Below are 20,035 nucleotides of genomic sequence, written 5' to 3'. Positions count from 1 at the left end.
TCCATTATTCCTCTACTCCCATGGCTATTTCTTGCGATTCTCTTTGCACTTATATCTACATGAATTTCTAGCAAACTAATAAATACCTTGATTCAATCAAAAGCTAAGAAGCAACAAAAGATCATAGGATGATACTGAAATAATGAGAGAGAGAGAGAGAGAGAGAGAGAGAGAGAGAGAGAGAGAGAGAGAGAGAGAGAGAGAGAGAGAGAGAGAGAGAGCATTATTGGTTTTGTTTATTTGGGCTAATTTTTATTGTTGTTATTTGGACTTTATTTATTTTTATTGTTTAAGGGAATAAGGATTATGTTTGGGGGGCCAATATTATTTTTGTTAAACCCAAATTCTTGGAATTCTCAAGTTATGGTGTTCAATATTTTTTTTTTAAGGTAGAGAAAACACATTAGTTTTAAAATAATCATGCATATAAATTATTATTCGTGTTCTAGTGCCAAAAATTGGGACCACCAGTTTCCAATATGAAAATTTTTTAAAATAAAACCATTCTTATGGTATATTTTAGGCAAAATTATCATTTTGATACCTACATTTTGGGTCATTTTCAATTTGGTCAATACTTTTTCCCAATAGTCAATATGGTCCCCATATTTTGGGGTCACTTTCAAAATGACTGTTAAGAAAATGTAAGGACCAAATTGACTGCTAGGAAAAAGTATCGATCAAATTGAAAATGACCCTTCTTCTCAAAAAAAAAAAAAAAAAAATGAAAATGATCCAAAATATATGGACAAAAATGGTAAAAAGTGAAACCTAAAATGGTAATTTTCTTTCCCAAATTTATAATATAAAAAGGATAAAATGATTATTTTTTAATTGATAATTATATATGCAAAAAAATTTGCTTAAATTTGTCCCCTTAGACTATAAACTGTATTGCGCTGGCATTGTTTCTAGCATTACTCTTTTATCATCATCCAATGTCTTGAAGTTTCCTATCAGGTGAAAGATACCAATCATAGGTGTCTTTGTTTTGTCAGAGTGCATTAGCAAATGGAAAAGAAATAGCTGTGAAAAAAAGAAAAAACTTTCAAAAACATCTACACAAGGAATTGAGGAGTTCAAAAATGAGGTTATGCTCACTGCAAAGCTACTACATGTAAATTTTGTGCAAGTTTTGGGATTTTGCATTGAAATGGATGAAAAAATGCTAATCTATGAGTACATGTTGAACAAAAGCTTGGATTTCTACCTCTTTGGTCTAATATATTTCCTCTTCCAATTATAGTTACTGATATATGTTAAATGCAATGTTTCACATCTTAGTGCTCTATTAGCCCCAACATGATTGTATAACTAATTGTTCATTATATAATTTGTCATAGACCCAGATGATACCTATTGGATTGGGGAAAACGCATTGACATTGTTGAAGGGGTAACTCTAGGGCTTTTATATCTTCAAGAGTATTCAAGAATGATAATAATTCACCAAGATTTAAAAGCTAGTAACATTTTACTGGATAAAGAGATGAAGCCTAAGATCTCAGACTTTGGCATGGCTAGAATTTTCAAGGAAGATGAAAAAGAAGCAAACATGAGCCACATTGTTGGAACCTAGTAAGTACTCTGCTTTATAAAGATTTATAACCCAAGATTGCTTGTAAATCAATTATCCATTTTCTTCATAATTCAATAATGCAGTGGTTATATTCCACCTGAATACATGCAAAAAGGTATCTACTCTACTAAATCTAGTGTTTATAGCTTTGGAGTTCTGCTTCTACAAATCACAAGTGGCAAGAAGACTGCTTGTTATTATGGCTTGGATGAGAATCTAAACCTCCTAGAGTATGTAAGTTAAAACAAACATTGCTAGAACAAACGTGGATCAAAGTCTTGAATTTATTTTCTCTTGCTGAGTATTATTTCTGCATTTCGAAGTGATGGTTAATATTCTATATTTCAGGCATATTATGGAGAGAAGGCGAAGGAATGGAATTTATGAATCCAACTCTAGATGATACAAATTCATTATGTAAACTAATTCGATGCATGCGCACATAGCTCTTTTATGTGTTCAGGAAAACGCAATTGAGAGGCCGTCAATGTTGGAAGTTTCCTCATTGCTAAAAATGAAACTGTGGCTGTGAAAATTCCTAAAAAGCCTGCATTTTCAACAAAAAGAGATGAAGATGACGAAAACAACTCCAGTTTGCAGCTAGAAATTTGTTCGGTTGATGATTCAACAATCTCCCAAGTGGTTGCCTATTGAATATTGAGGCCTTTGTGGGACATATAAATATAAGTTCATTGATGATTGTTAAAATAAAAAATAATTTTTTTTACTCTTAGAAATAATATTTATGCTTATTTACAGTCATCTTTATTAAAGTCATTGGTGCTCATTCATAGAAGTTAGTTTTGGTGCTGAACCCAATTGTACTATAGATATATTAAAGACAGTCATTCTATATTATTAAGACACCGAATTATTAATTGTTTTATATTTTTAGAACTAACAACTTTCGCATAACAGGCTAGCTCTCTGGTTCTTCTCATCTCCCATTCTGATGTTTGTCTCATTTCTCATTTCACATTTTATCTCTTATTGTTATCGATAATCTTGAAGGAGACAAGGAAAATGTAAAAGTGCAGTAAGATAAAGAGAGATTTAAAATTGTAGCATCTAGCAGGTAGAGTTGTAAACAAGCCAACCCGAACATCACGATTAAAATTTTTAGTCTTTTACAAATCTATGTTAATAATAGTTAATAGATAACTAAATTATAGTTGAAATTATATTATTTAAGTTTATTAACCCTTCACAACATTACACAATCTCACCCTCCATCAAACTCAAGTTTGCCTATTTAATCTAAAATGATCACAAAAGAACTTATTTTGGTTTATGTAATTTATCGCTGATACACATTTTACACAGTTTTTGCTACCAACAACTCGTATGTTTTATTGATATTTCTCAACTTGCAACTATAGTAACTTAGTAAGTCAAAACAGTTTTATTTCACATTTATTTTGCCGCTAGAGCCTTAGCGTACATTATTTTGTTTTAACCCTTTTTTATTTTTGCTCAGGAAAAAAAAATTATTAACAAACAAAGTGCTGAGAAATGCGTCCAAAGTGTTGCAGAATTTTTTGCAGTAGGAACAAGAACCAAGCTACCAATATCTAGATCCATAATCCCAGTTACATGGAGGAGGCCCCCTGAGGGATGGGCCAAACTTAACACTGATGGCTTGGCCCTAGGAAATCCTGGGGTGGCAGAAGGAGGTGGACTTATTCAAGACCATAATGGAGATTGGATAATTTTCCAGAAGCCTCGGCTCCACCAACAGCTTCATTGCAGAATTATGGGCCCTAAGAGATGGGCTTACTCTTGCCAAGGATCTGTGTCTTAATAGCCTTATATTTGAAATCGATGCTTTGAGCGTAGTCCAACTGATAAATAACGTTACTATAAATATGTTAATGAAGCTTCTTTTATCTGACTGCAGGAACCTCTTGAAAGCTATCCCCAATAAACGAATGGAGCACACATATCGTGAAGCCAACCAGTGCACGGATGCGTTGGCAAGGATGGGGTCTAGGCGTAGTTTTCCTTTTGTTGTTTTTGTTGAAGCACTGCCTGTGGTGGGTGCTCTTTTAGCTTTTGATAAGGCTAATACTTTTTGTAGCAGATTTATTAATTCTAACATATATATCCAGTTCTAACCAAAAAAAAAAACAAACAAACAGCTCACAAAGAACAAAGACCTTAGCCAAAGCCACCTCTGAACATGGAGGACAGCAACCAACACCAACGGACCCCACAAATTACAATTCAAAGGTCATTTTGTTTTATCTTATTGTTAGACATTCACTATTCTATTTTCATTTTGTTGTTGGACCTATGCTATTTATTTTATCGTTGAATATAAATCAAAGTTTTTCTTTATTGTTCGTACTTTCTCTCTCTTGAATTTTGGGCTTTTATTTCTTCTGTAGTCCTAAAGGTATTGATAGACATTGGTTTTACTTAGGAATGGTATCGAGTTTTAAGGCTTAACTGTCAGAAACAAATTTGCATCTAACATGTAAAGTCCTCCAACGACTGACAAGTGGCTCAACACAAATTAAGTCTCAACAAACAGATTAGGCATTTTTCTAAAACTAATGCTATAATGCAAGTGAGGATATGAAGTTATGAACTAATTTTCCTACGTAAGTTTGAGAGGATATTTGTGGATCTGTGTTTGTGTGTGAGCGCGCATGCATATGCTACAAGGATGGACCCAGAAGGGGGGCAAAGGGGGCCTGGGCCCCCCCTGGGCCCAAAAAAAAAAAAATTTAGCAGCTAAAATTTTCTTTAAAAAAAGAAAAAAGAGCTTGGGCCCCCCCCTTAATTTTAGCTCGGGCCCCCCTCCCAAAAATATGAACCCCTGTCTGGCTACCCATCAGATTTCGGTCAGCCCATGACCCATGTAAAAAAAAAACAAAAAAACAAAAAAAACAAACAAACTCAGCAGTCCAAAACCAACTCAAACGGAGAAAGCAAAAAAACGAAGGAAAAAAAAGAACAAAAAAGAAAAGAAAGGAAGTGAGACAGAGACTTGAGAGCCTATCAGATTCCAGCCAGCCCATGACCCAAGTAAAAAAAAAACAAACAAATAAACAAACAAAACAAAACAAACTCAGCAGTCCAAAACCAACCCAAACGGAGACTGAGAGTTGAGAACAAAAAAGAACAAAAAAAGAAAAGAAAGGAAAGTGAGACTGAGAGATCAGAGGCGAGACAGAGAGAGAGACCCACCCTGTGACGCCGTCGCTGCCGCCAACACCCACGCCGTGTTGCTATGACGCTTGCAAGAGCGAGACCCATCTGTATAGTTGATCTTGCTATGGTGCTACCAGAGACCCACGCCGGCAAGACCCACTTGCTGCCGCCCACTTCAAACCCACTTGTTGCCGCCGCTCACAGGTATTCCTTCAATACTTAATAAATATAAAATGTTTGTGTCTTTGTGATATGATCTGAGAATCTGAGATTCACAGAAACTGTGCTTTTCATGTTGTTTCATGTTTGTGTTTTTACTGATGAACTGAACTGATGTTGGTGATTGACTGAGTTAATGAGTTGAAATGTTGAATCTGTGCTGCGACTGCTGCCTGTGGTTTTTTTTTTTTTTTTTTTGGCTGTGTCTCTAGGACTTTGTGTTTGTGACTCTCTAGAGAGAGAGAGAGAATGTAGTTGTAGAGATTTTTTTTTTTTTTTTTTTTTGTTAACTGGTAGTTGGGCATAATACAACCGGACAAGTGGAGTTGGGGGTTGGGCAAGGGACAAAAGGTAAAGTTAAAGTATTTAACTTTACCTTTTTTTTTCCTGTAAGGTCAATTAGTGTCGGTAGTGGCCAGTGGGATCCATTGGGTTAGTGGGTCAATTTTAGAAAGAGGGAGACAATTAGACAACACAAAGAAATAAATAAAAGCAGACAAACACAAAGGTATAAATACAGGCAGACCACAAACAAAAAGAAAAAAACAAATCATATATTATAGAAAATTGTCACACAAATTTAAGAAAATAATGGTGATTCTTATTTTATTTGTAGATCATGAAAAAAATCAACTACAATGCTTGATTTTTTCAAAAGAAAAGGTTCAACTTCAAATTCTTCTGAAGTCAATGTGGAATTGCCAACAACTAATGTTGTTATTCCAATTCCGAAAAATGTGGATGTTCTAATTCCGGAAAATGTCGATGTTCCAATTCTGGAAAATGTTGATGTTCCAATCTCTCAAACACAATTTCAAAGAATTGACCTTGATTCTTTGGATTATGATCCCGGAACACGCAAACAAATATGAGAATATCATGCTAATCAATGTGATGAAATTCGATGGGCTTACATTAAAAAAGGTCCGCACCAACCTCCTCTAGGGACATTCAAAAAAAGTGGAAAACGCAATCGTAGCTTTCAAGCTTCTTGGTTTAGAATTTTTTTTTTTTCGCTTATCTCCGACCCCCCCTAACTTAAAATCCTGCGTCCGTCCCTGCATGTGCACGTGAAATTAAAGCTCTGATTTTGTGTTGTTGATAATTGAAAGGAATGACTATTTACTAACGATGAATGGTAGGATTGAAGAATAAGCTATATAAATAAATAAATAAAGGAGAAAAATGGTAGAATTAGGGTTGTTTATCCATAACCCAAACCCAACAAAATTGTCCAACCTAGAGGGAACAAAATAGAAAATCAATTGATTCAATTGATAGTGCTGAAAAGTACTATCCTGCGTCTGCGTTTTCCTTTTTCTTTTCTTTTTTTCCTTTTTTTTTTAAAGCGTGTTTCAGCAGGATTTTAGTGTTTCCAGTGGGTCTCATGCACTGTTCACGGGACCTACCAACATATTTTTTCAAAAAAACTTTCATAGAAAATGGGTCCCATGGCACTATTTACACATTTAAAAATTATTTTTGTTACAGTGTTTTCAGTTTTCGGCAAAATAAGCGGTATCCAAATGGACCTTAATGCAGCAGTGGATGACAATTTTGTGCCATTTAGGTAGGATTTGGGGATAGATTGGGCCACTCTCAAGTTTATGTGTAGCCTTTTAGCAAAGCCCAAGCCACAAGGTCTAAAGCCAATGCAGCCTTCTCCAAATGACAGCCTATAATTAGGGATGACAATGAGGCGGGGTGGGGCTAAGGATGAGGTCTTTGTCCCCACACCGCATGGTTTTGTCTTGCTCTATCCCCGCCCCGTCCTGCATAACGATGAAAACTTTCTCACCCCATTCCCGCCCCATGAGGTCCCGCCCCACCCTGTAAAACTCTACTTTTTGTTAATTTGCCTTACAACTAGAACACCTTTTTTAATGAAACCTATTTCATTAATAAAAATATACTTGAAATTACAAATAAATTTATCCAATAAAATAAAATCAATTTTTACAAAAAAAAAAAAATTGAATAATATATCCAAGCGTTTAACAAGACAATCACCAAAAAAAAAAAAAAAAACGTAATATAACACATAACAAAATAAAGGCAAAGACCACATTCGGTAGAATAAAATAAGCTAATATTGACATGTTTATTTAAATAGTAGGGTTTTAGAGTATGAAAAATTTACAATTATAACCCTTAGCAATGCGGGACGGGACGGGAACAGAGAGGGATGGACAGGGTGGGTCTAAAAAGTCTAAACACATCCTCGTCCCGCCCTATGGTGTGGGGCTAAAATTTTACCCCATCCCCGCCCACCACCATTGCAGGGCAGGAAAAATCTGTGCGGGGCGAATCAGGGAGGAGCGAGTTAAGCAGGTAGGGCAAAATTGTCATCCCTATCTAATAATTGATTCCTTCTCCTGACTTACAAAACTTCTTTCTCATTTTCAAGAGCCATAATTTGATGGCAAGAGACTTGTCACTTGTCAACAAAGGCCTCTAAAATGCAAATTTTCTTTCTTTAATTATCAAATTATCAAAAAAAGAAAAAGAAAAAGAAAAGTCATAACTCATGTAACCTGTAACTTTGTATTGTGGAATTTCATTCCTTTATTTAAGTCAAAATGTGCACCCAACGCGCACATATGCTCCATTATAATAAATCATGAAAGTTGGGCATGTGTGTATGTTTTTAGACCCTTAAAACACAACCGGATTAACCTAGATAATTAATCAAGTAATTACTTAGTCCAAATTCCAGATCTAGGTTATCACAATCAAACAATCATATCATATACAGCAACGGAAATATAAAAAATACAAAGATATGATCACCTAGGAAAACCAAACCGGTAAAAAACTTGAAGATGATTTAACCTAGTCATACCCAAGGTAAACTTGAATCCACTAATAAAAATTGAAGTTTTACAATAGAATTTAGACCACTAACATTCTATTACTACCCACCAGTAGAAACTTACTGACACGACCACGTGCAAGTTCCAAGACCACGGACTCCTTCTTTCTTGGATTCTCCAGCAAGTACAAGCACTCCCGCTTGTGTATCTTTAAGTTCTTATGGCAGCAACTGAATGATCATCAAGCTATCAATGAAATCTCCTTCTTGATAATCTTAAGCATGTGTGAAGGAATGCTCCTCATAGATCTCACAAGAGATTCACACAAATAGCAGTATAAGTAACCTCTAAAATGTGGCTAGGGTTTGCCTTATATACCTAGGGCAAAAACATAAAACCCTAAACATTTTAGGAGTTAGGGCTAAGTTGGAATTATGCAGTAAAAACGCATTCTGCCCGATTTTCGAGTGATCGAGCCTAAGCTTTGATCAATCGAGCCAGGCCGAAATGCATAGTGAATTCTACATCAACTCGATTCCAACTTTACATAAAAGACATAACTTTGAGCAAGCCTAAACAAGACTAAACAACCTATTTTGATCATGGTTTGCCAACATTATACATTAGAGTTTTAAATACATAAATTTCTAGATCTTTAGAACCTAACAATGTGAAAAATAACTAATAAGTCAAACAAATGCTGAAATGCAGGCTTAATTGAATGATTCTTTTTGATGTAATAATCTTTGTTTTTGTCATCCCTACCTAATAGTTGATTCCTTCTCCCGATTTACAAAACTTCTTTCTCATTTTCAAGAGCCATAATTTGAGTGGCCAAGAGACTTGTCACTTGTCAACAAAGACCTCTAAAATGCAAATTTTCTTTCTTTAATTATCAAATTATCAAAAAAAAAAAAAGTTCATAACTAAAGTGTAACCTGTAACTTTGTATTGTGGAATTTCATACCTTTATTTAAGTCAAAATGCGCACCCAACGCGCACATATGCTCTATTATAATAAATCATGAAAGTTGGGAATGTGAAAAATAACTAATAAGTCAAACAAATGCTGAAATGCAGGCTCAATTGAATGATTCTTTTTGATGTAATAATCTTTGATTTTGGCTGAACACATTAATTTTAATCGTAAGTTGTCATTGTCCATACAATTCCCTGTTGCCAGACTCGGTTGGATTTATCTAAGAAGATTCAACTAATTTGAACATGGACCATAATATTATAGTCTAATGACATGACCATAATAGTGAAAATCATATATTTGATAAATACAAAGAACCATACAAGTAGCCAGAGTTACTATGGAAATGTTTTGTAAAGTAAAATATATTGCTTAAATAATATAATACCTATTCTACCAAGAGAATACCTTTTGTCCGGAGCTGGCATAAAGCACCTCTTTTGCGCCACCAATAATAAAACGCCACCTTAGCCAACAACTTAAAATTTAACACATCTTATTACACACGATTATAACCCACATAGTATCCTGAATTTTTTCCCAAACTCAAACACATTCTTCTCTTTGATCCCTCTCATCTCTTTTTCTCTCTTCATCTCATCAAAACCTAGCGATAGTCTTCTCCCTGCACCCACACCACCTCCGATTTGTCATCAGCCAATGATGATGCTCCACAACTAGTTGTGCATTTTAGCCACCCACCTTTGTTTATTAGATCTGATAGGCCAAGAATGTATTGACTCCTTATGATAAATTAACTAATTAATTTAGCCAAGTTAATTAATTAATTCAATTAACATGCAAAACGCGTGGTAATACAAACAAATCACCAATAAACTAAATGCAATGGAAATTAAATTGATACGATGATTTGTTTACGAATGGAGAAAACCTAACGACAAAAACCCCATCGAGTGATTTTAAGGTCATCACTCTCGAGAATCCACTATTATCAAAATAAGCGGTTACAGGTAAAGGAATTTCAGTACCTTATACCAACTTATAGTTAAACCCTTACCCCAATAGATGCATGAATCAAAGTACTCGACTTAATCACCAACTTGAGAAAGATGTTGGCTGCAAAGTTCTTTAGTTTATCACATGATGAAGATCATGAAGCTCCTTAATCACAAAACCCTACGGTGTACAAACACAACAACTTCTTCAAAAGAAAGATGAATTAGGGCAAATTCAGTCTCCGATCACAATTTGGATGAATAAAATTTTGCTTCACACTTGCGCAACCTTTGACGGCCCTTAAAATAATCCTTATATATGTTTAGGGTTATGAGAAAAGTAAGCCCAAACATATACAAATGGATTGGATGGAAATCAGCTCTGAAAAATTGAATTTCATAAATCTCGACAGATAGGGTATCTATCGAGCTAGTTATCAAGCATCGGGCTTCAGTAGCTTTTTAAACCTCGATAGATATTAGCTGTCGAACTTTAAAATCCAGCACTTCTTCACTTGTTTCTTGGACAGATTTGCATGGTTTTAACACTTGAACTTGAAGCCTTGTTCTTTGAAGTATTAAACACAATCTAGATCCACCAAATTACAAGTAAAGTGCGTTTTGTCAAAGGATTAGCCAATTCTAATTTGACATATGTTCCTAACATCAAGTCACATATGTCCTAATAAGATCAGGTAAAATTTTGATATCCCTTTCTTTAATTGAATTTTTCCCCTTTCCTTGCTATAGATCTCTGGTAACTGTGTTGGGTATGGCCTTTCTCATTTCGATTTCTCTCCCTAATGTCTTTTATTTATTTTCGTTGAAACCCTTTAGGTCTTGTTTTGTTTTAGTGTCGATCCTTTTGATAATTGATTTTATTATGGATGGTAAAGCTTGATAATTTTTCTTGGGTTTGAAAATTGGGGTTGTTGGGTATGGCTGAATGTGCTGTGATTAAAGGGAAAGTGACTTGCAGTTGACAAAATTACTAAAAATAAATTCCAAATTTCAAAACATTGACAAAATCTTTTATTTTTAAGTTATATGCTGATCAAATGTTAAATAAAAGTTCAACCACCATCTTTGGAAGACATGATTGATTTGATGCCTGATGTAAGTTTTCTGTTGAATTTAACGCCATATGCAAAAAAAAATTCTTTCCTTGATTTTTTGTTTTTGTCCAATTGGTGCTCCCTGTTGCGAGAAACAAAGAATAACTTTCCATTCAATCACAACACATTCGGCCATACCCAACAACCCCAATTTTCAAACCCAAGAAAAATTATCAAGCTTTACAGTCCATAATAAAACCCAGTTATCAAAAGGATCAAAACTAAAACAAAACAAGACCTAAAGAGTTTCAGCGAAAATAAATAAAAGACATTAGAGAGAGAAATCGAAATGAGAAAGGCCTATACCCAACTACAGTTACTAGAGATCTATAGCAAGGAAGGGGAAAAATTCAATTAAAGAAAAGGATATAAAAATTTTACCTAATCTAATAAACAAAGGTGGGTGGCTGAAATACACAACCAGTTGTTGGAGCATCATCATTGGCTGATGGCAAATCAGAGGTGGTGTGGGTGCAGGGAGAAGACTGTCGCCGGGTTTTGATGAGATGAAGAGAGAAAAAGAGATGAGAAGGATCAGAGAGAAGAACATGTTTGAGTTTGGGAAAAATTTTGAGATATTATGTGGGTTATAATCATGTGTAATAAGATGTATTAAATTTTAAGTTATTGGCTGAGGTGGCGCTTTATTATTGGTGGCACAAAAGAGGTGCTTTACGCCAACTCCGGATAGAAGGTATTCTCTTCTACCAACCACTCGAAAAGAAAATTTTCAAACATTATTAATTATTTATTATCGTCACCGCCACCCACTGCTCCTCACTCCTCTCTATCTTTACCTTTTTATGTGGATGAGGTGACACCAATTGGCATCATATGATTCATACTCACTAAATCACTATCATGTTAGCTTGTCAAAATCACAAGTTCCAATTTATTGTCATCAAATTAACATCAAGTTGAGCTTATGGATATAAGTATCCTAAATCCTTGACAAGTTTTTTTTCTTTTTTCTTTTTTTGATAATAAATCCTTGATATGCTTTAATAGATGGTCATGTGTTCACATTATTATATCAATAAGTCTTGTTTCTCAAAAAAAAAAATATATATATATATATATATTAATAAGTTTGCAAGCACACTAAAATTGACAACAAATTTCACGGATTCAGATCTTCTAGATTTCTTATGGTACTTTACCAAATAGATTTCCGTAAATTCTAACCATTCTTTAATGAGTTAATCTCTACCACGTCAGCATTCCACTAACAATATTCTTAATTATTTTGTTTGCAATGTTAGATTTTGCTACGTTAGCATTCCAATAACAATATTCTTAATTGTTTTGTTTGCAACGTTATTTTATTATTTTAAGAATATTATTAGTAGAATGTTGATATGGCAAAATCTAGATCATTAAATCATTAAATCATTAAAGAGTGGTTAGAATTTAAAGAAATCTATTGGTAAAGTATCCTAGAAAATCTAGAAGATCTAAATCCAAATTTCACACATGTTTAATGTGGCAAGTTGTTAATAGTGGATAATGAAGTAGTGTAAGTTGATGTGAAATTTGTTGTTTATGTAACATTACTCTTATTATATAGGAAAAAGATATAGTAATAAATTATCATATTACACACACACACACCCCCTATTACACACCTATTTTTTTAACTGAAATCATGAGTTTAAGACACGATTTCAAAACTGAAATAATGTTTATAACTCACAATTTTAATATATCCTTGACATGCTTTAATAGATGATCATGTGTCCACATTATTATATCAATAAGTTTAAAGGTACGCCAAAATTGACAATAAATTTCACACAAGTTTAATGTGACAAGTTGTTAATGGTTAATAATAAAATAATGTAAATTGGTGTAAAATTTGTTATGTATGTAACATTTCTCTTATTATATAATAAAAGAGATATACTAATCAATTATCATGTTTTACACACACCGTTACACACTTATTTTTTAATTGAAATTGTGTCTTTAACTCACAATTTCAAAATTGAAATTATCTGTTTAACTCACAATTTTAATTCAAAAAATGTGGGTAACATATTTATCCTTTTGTTAATGCACAATCAACTGGGTGAAAAATGCAGCAAAAACTTGAAGATGCTATGTCATGAGTTAGAATTTTATATGTTTCCTAAGTCCGTAAAGAATTGTTATTCTTCAATGAAATCTAGAACAAGCCATTGTAGAGCATTCCTTTTTTCCTTGGAGCTTAAATTTAGTCCAGAGCTGGTGTAAAAGGTGGGTTTTACACCAGCCAATAAGGAGGCACCACATCATCATTTTAACAAATTCCCAATATAAAATTATTGAGATATGAGTTTCACTTTTGCTTCTAGAATAACTAAAGTTATTTTTCATTCTAAATCAAAACATCATTTACATGTCTGTAAATAAAGTTAAAGTGGGTGTCTTCGCCTCTAACACCATGGAAACATCATAACTATGAAGTGAGAAGGCTGGCTAGCATGTTTTGGCAAATAGGCAAAATGTTTTGACAAATATCACGTTTTGGCAAAATTTGTGGCAAACTAGCACTGTTTTGGAAATATTTAGCAATTTACTACTTTCTTAGTACTTGAGTTTCAGAAAATCAAGTCCTAAATAGTACTCGAGTTCAGTGAACTCGAGTTCTTAGGTGAGTCGCCAGTATGGTAATGCTGACCTGGAATTTGAGGGATTAAAAAAACAATGTGGTACTCGATATTGCAGAAATCGAGTACTTCTTTATAGTACTCAAGCTTAACAAAGTCAAGTACCTTGTTTTTCTTTTCTTTTTTTCTACTTTTTTTTTTGTACAAAACTTTTACTTATTTCATCTTCAACTGCTTGTGATCGTTGTGTCCACCATGTTAGGTGCATCATAGCACCGTGGGTCCAACCCAGGCTTGATAAAACACCTCATTAAAGAGGTGGTTGGACAAGCCACAAAAGTCAGTCTATTTTCTTCTTGGGTAGTGACTTAGGTGTGTTAGACACGCTAAGGAGAAAAAGAAGAAAAGAAAGGGGCTGATGTATTAAGGCTATTCGGCCTAAAGGAGAGTTGAAGGAAAAAGAAAGTGGCTAAAGCAAAGTCAAAGCAAGTGAGTTGCATTTATTGTTATTTGATGTCAAGAGTGTGAAAGGAAGAAAAGAAGAAAAAGATGAAGAAATAAAAAGAGAGGACATTCGGCCAATGAGCAAGAAGTGAAGTCCCAAAGAAAGTGAGGACTAAGTGCAGCCTTGAAGAACTGCGTGAGTGAGTGAGCAAGCAACTCCAGTTACTTTGTGCTTAGCTAACTACAACTCCAGTTACTTGCACATAAACATTTTCAAGTCCAGACATTGTACTTAGTTTGGTGAACACAACGATCACAAGCAATTAAAGATGAAATAAGTAAAAGTTTTGTACGAAACAAAAAATAAGTAAAAGTTTTGTACGAAACAAAAAGTAGAAAAAGGGAAAAAAAAAAAAAAAAACAAAAACAAAAAACAAAAAAGTACTATAAAGAAGTACTCGATTTCCGTAATATCGAATACCATATTACCTTTTTAATTGTACAAATTCCAAGTCAGTAGTGCCACGCTTGCGACTCACCTAGGAACTCAATACTATTTAGAACTTGATTTTGTGAAACTCGAGTACTAAAAAGTGGTAGATTGCTAAATATTTCTGAAACAGTGCTAGTTTGTCACAAATTTTGCCAAAATGTGGTATTTGGCTATTTTCGTCGGCTAGCAAGTCTGGCAAACAGTAAATTTTTTTTTTTTTTTTGTGAGAAATTGGGGATTTGTTAAGATGATGATGTGGCACCTTCTCATTAGCTAGCGTGAAACCCACTTCTACGCCAGCTCTGGGCCGAACTAAGTTGCCTCTTTATCCTTGTGGTCTAAGTCGTCTTGTTTATTTTTAGCTAAAGGAAATTCTTAGATACTCCTGGAGTACAGAGGAATTGTGCTCCCTTCTCTCACATTCATGATGGATCCTATCATGAATTTAATAAGCGGACCTCATCATAAATGTGAGAGAAAATAACACCATTCTCTATACTTTGTGAGTATCTAAGAATTACTCCTAGCTAAATAGCTACGCTTTGACACATGGTCGAAAGCATTAAGTATGACACATCATTTTTCAATGGCGTCCAAACTTGTCACCCTACTCTTCTTCCTCCACTTTCTGCCCTCAAATCCTACTGTTCAACCCAACAATCCTGGATTAAAGCTGGTTATTATTATTCAGGTAGTGAAACTGTCATTTCTGACATAAACTCTAAGCTCTTTACTCACCTACTATGTGCTTTTGCTTACATAAACTCTTCCAACTACCACCTCTTTATCAACTCCTCCACCGAACAAAAGTTCTCTACTTTCACCAACACTGTAAAGCTCAAGAACCCATTGGTTACAACGCTTTTGTCCGTATGGGTTGGCAGAGAAGACCAGATAAATTGATATGGATTCTTGATGCTAAGGGTGTATTCTTCATGAAGTCAGTTTACAGAGCCAACTACAATTTTAATATTACCACCCCCTGAATGAGGCTCAATGGAAAGGCTTATGGAAAATCAAAACCATAGAAAGAATCAGAATTTTACTATAGAGGATGGCAACAAACTCTCTACCAACAAGAGACATCTTGAACCAAAGGTTTGAAACCTTTAACTCCTCCTGTGCTTTGTGCGGAAATGAGCTTGAGTCCATCTGCCACTTGTTTTTTACTTGCCCAATCGCCAGAGCCGTTTGGTTTGAGTCTTGTTGGGGTTTCAGAACTGATTCTCAGATTGTACAGAGCAGCGATGACATAATCAAGCTCATCCTTGCACCCCCTCCTACCACCACCACCTTGGACGTAGAAAGTTGGTATGTTTCTTCAGCAATGACCTTTGTGGTAGATCGAATATGGAACTCAAGAAACAAAGCTATATTCCAAGGCAAAAAATTTAACATCTGTGAAGCATGCTTGCAGATTCAAGGTAGAAGCACAGAGTTCTGTACTATAATCCAGGCTGCCAACCAAGCTCATCGATCGTGCACCTTCATCCTAGGTTTGGAAACCGCCCCTGACTAGGTTCATCAAGCTAAATGTGGATGCTACAACTGGACCATCAAGAACTGCACTAGTAGTAGTAGCAAGGAACTCCCTAGGCGAGGTGATCAAAGTTTGGGCTAAACCTCACTATGGCTGCACCCCCATCCAAGCGGAAGCAAGTGCAATCCAATGGGCAGTCAACCTAGCCTCTAGTGAAGGGTGGAAACAAGTAAACATTGAGAACGATTCCAAGATGTATATGGATTCACTGTCTGACAATCTTTCTGTGCCTAATTGGGCCATCAGCAATGATATTGTTAATATCCTAAACTCTGTTTTAGTTTTCCTTAGTTGCTCTTTTCTTTGGGTCCGTAGGTCTTGCAATATTGCAGCACATAATGCTGCAAAGTTAGCTTTGAATTCTACATTACCCTTGTGTTTTAACAAGGAGAATCTACCTGAGGTTATCCTCTTTGCATGTGTGGTAGACTCCCAAGCTGTAGTATCCTCTTTTTCGTATGAATGACATTAAAGTTTAGCCAAAAAAAAAAAAAAAAAAGGGTAAGGGAAAATATTAACTTAAGAGCACTGTTATAAGAGCTTATATAATAAATAAAAAAATTAATTAATTAAATTCAAAATGCAACTATATCAAATTATGCAAAATTATGTAAAAATATATAGTTGTTACAGTAATCATGTAAATTTATACTGACACTATTCATAATAAAAAAAGAGAGTGGATAGTAATTATTGTATGTGAAGAAAGATAAACAATTAAAAAAAAACTTAAGAAAATTGATATTTTAAAACATGTTTACATAAATTGGAAAATGTTCACATTAAAAAAAAAAAATTGATTAAAAAAAAGTCAATATTTTAAACATGAAAGTGGATATAAGAGTATCATTGCCCCCAAAACCTATGAATAAAACTTTTTTTTTTTTTAGAAACCTATGAGTTAAACTTGAGTAGGTCTTGGGCTGGATATTGAGAAAAATTTCCAATATAAATAATTTGTTTTATTTTTTGTGTTTCACCAATTACAACTTGTCATGTGTTTAAATTTTGTTTTTTCTATTTTAAACTTTGGTTATTTTATAAAGGAAGGGGGAGGAGTGATTTGCTGGTTATTTTATAAGGAATGTCAAATAGACCTAACAAGTTATAACTTATAATTGATAAAACATAAAATAGAAAAACAAAAAAAAAAAGATGGAGGACTTGTTTTTCAAAATTTCTGTGTACAGTAATATAGAACTTAATTTTGCTTCAATCCAGCTTAACAATTCTGACAGGCAGGACAATCACACTGTCACAAGCCTAACTGAGATATTGTGATATTTCTGATACAGCCTATAGAGATTATTAGACCCTCTTGAAATAAGAAATGTGAGCTTGATAAAATATGAAAGAGACAAAACATGATGAGCGGGTTTGTTTCCGTGGGGCTCAGTCCCCTTTCACTTCCCTTTTGCCACCAAAAAAAAAAAAAAAAACGTTATGATGATGAGTAGCATTTTGTGTGCACTTGCATAGCAATTTTCCCTTTAGTTTTTTTTTCATTTCTAAATAAATAGATTCACAGAAGAAAGTTGTAGAAGGATTTGAAATTTGAATTCATGGACACTTGTATGAGAAGGACAGCTATAGCCATAGGCATAAACCATGTAAATTTCAAGTGGTAACTGCCCGAGAAAGCACCCAATTATCATTATTGATGACCTGAAACACATTGCAACCGTGCAGCTTCTTCTGCTTGTCATAAGAAATCTTAGTTCTGATCGTCTCCACATCATCGAAATTAATCCAAATCGATCCTGTAATGCAGTAATTCACAACATTTAACATTGAATATTGTTTTAGCATTATAACTTCGAATATGCCTCTTGAATTCAGGGGCGGAGCGACACTTAGCAATGGGGGCCATGGCCCCCCAAATTTTTTTAAAAACTTCATAATAATGCATGCATAGTTTGCAATTGTTTAAAATATTAGACTTTAAAATCAATATTTGGCCCCTCCAAAAAATAAGAGCTTTTTTTTTTGAGAAGGTCCAAAAAATAAGAGCTGGCCCCTGCAAAAAAGAATTGAGTAACTAATTGTTGGGTTCTAAAAAATAGTTAATAAGAACAACAAACTATCCACCTTGTAACAAAAGTAGTTGTTAATTTCAAATTTTTAGATTTTTTCCTCTCTTAATTGGTAGTTTTGGTTGTTGAGTTCAAAAAATAAGTTTTTAATAAAATAAATTTTCTCTTAGAGTTATCTTATTTTATTTGGAACTAGGTCTTTTTGTTGTTTTCATTAATATTCAAATTGTTTGTCAATACTTAATTAGTTAGTCACAAAACATTAAATGAAAAAAAAAAAAAAAAAAAAAAACCTACAATGAGAATATGTGATGTTAGGGAGTAACAATACTTAAAAAACAATGTTAAGTTTCTAATTGTTTTTTAGTGCTTGATTTAGACTAAAAATGTTGAATGAAAAAAAAAAATAGAGGATAATTTAATGTTAGGAGGTAAAAATGTAGCTATGCAAATGTATTTATGTATGAATATCTAATTTGCCTTCCCTCAAACTAAAATTCCTGGCTACGCTCCTGCCCTTGATGTACTTGTAACTCATGGATCTATCTGGTGTGTCAGCCCACCCTGATGATGGTGCACCAATAGCATTCTCTTTTGGGATTCACAAGTATCCAAGCGTATCCGTGGTAAGATAAACCAAAAACCAGCTTGTTAGCTTGAAATCCTTTAGGCTTTAGCCAACATAATCTTATACCATCATCAGTGTTCACAAGGCTTGATGAATCATATAAAACAGCATGAGCATGAATAGATTTTCATTTGAAGGCAGATGATAGCCATAGCCCATATATATGCGACAACATGTGCCTAATCCATATTTTTTTGTATTGAGTCAATTGGGTAACTCTTAAATTCAAAACTTGGCAAGTAATGAAGGGCCATCTTTAATATCAATTTTGACTTCCCTGAGTTTGTTGACTCAGAATTCACAGCAGCTTGCCACTCTTCCAACAGGATTCCCTTGTTGGTCATGTCCAAGTTCGTGTTAGGCCAAAGCCAGAACAAATCTATACCCTGAAACCCATATTGCCTTGCATTCTTTTATCGAGGATTCAATGAAAGACTTTCTGTAAGAAGATTGGTTAAGCATTGAAGACAATACTGAAGTGTCAACTTTTTCACCCAACATGAATTTAGCAGTTACAGCTTGTCCATTCCAGATAGATAAAAGTGGAACAACCAAATACGTTTGACAATGTTTGTGAAGTTAGAAAAGAATCAGTTCTGAGGGAATGGAAAGTGGTGGAGCTGTACATTAGCAAAGGCAGGCACATATAAGGTGTTTGAACAAAGCTGAATTTCTATAAGGAATCGGGGATTCACTGCCAGCAAACCAATAACCAGATTTAATCCAAGGTGAGCATTACAATGGTACAATTGATAGGAAAGGATCAAGATGAAGAAGAGGGGGTGCTATTCTTGGATGCCATGGAAAGATAGCTAGTTAGTATCTTCTGTTAAAAAAGGCTTTGCGGAAGAAGTTGTGGAATCTAAATGCAGCAAATAAAATATAATTTTGGACGTGGCAAGCATGTAAAGAAGTCATGCCTACAAAAGCCAATTGTATAAAAGATCACGAACGATGACGTGTGAAAGATGTAGCAAAGAGATGGAAACAAAATTGCATGCATGCGTTATGAATTTGCCAGAAATTCATGCAGATTTGAGGGCTAGACGGCAAGTGCAGAGAATCGCAAGAAATAGCCATGGGAATATCTAGGGGAATATCTAAAGAAATAGCTAGGGGAATATCTAAAGAAATATCAAGAACACATATAAAGCAAGTGAGCCAAAATATCTAAAGCAATATCAAGAACACGTATAAAGCAAGTGAGCCAAAATACCTATGAACACCACCAATAGAAGGCATATATAGGTGCAGTTTGGCCTCAACGTCTGCGTCTGGAGGTTGCGTTTTCCTCTTTTTTTTTTTTTTTTTTTTTTTTTTTTTTTTTTTTCCGGAAAGTGAACAGTAACATCACATGATTTTACACACTAAAAAAATATTAAAAATAGGTCCTACAGTACTATCTACACATTTAAAAATTATTTTGCTACAGTATTTTCAGTTTTCAGTTTTCAGTTTTCAGTTTCGGCAACAATAAGTTCAATTCAAATGGA

At 34.3% G+C, this 20,035-nt stretch overlaps 1 long non-coding RNA gene across 1 annotated transcript; it reads right to left on the bottom strand.

Moving 5' to 3' along the window:
• Positions 1-2,957: 2,957 nt before the first annotated feature.
• On the bottom strand, positions 2,958-5,176 carry LOC136062080 (uncharacterized). The gene is made up of 2 exons (XR_010623915.1): positions 4,771-5,176; positions 2,958-3,606 (listed from the first exon to the last, which is right to left on the bottom strand). It is a non-coding gene; the product is annotated as an uncharacterized LOC136062080 (long non-coding RNA).
• Positions 5,177-20,035: the final 14,859 nt, after the last annotated feature.

This window comes from Quercus suber, unplaced genomic scaffold (genome assembly GCF_002906115.3).
Source record: "Quercus suber isolate HL8 unplaced genomic scaffold, Cork oak 2.0 scaffold_379, whole genome shotgun sequence".
Taxonomy (NCBI): domain Eukaryota; kingdom Viridiplantae; phylum Streptophyta; class Magnoliopsida; order Fagales; family Fagaceae; genus Quercus; species Quercus suber.
The sequence above is the reverse complement of the archived record's forward strand: the minus strand, read 5'-3'. Positions and strand labels throughout refer to the sequence as shown.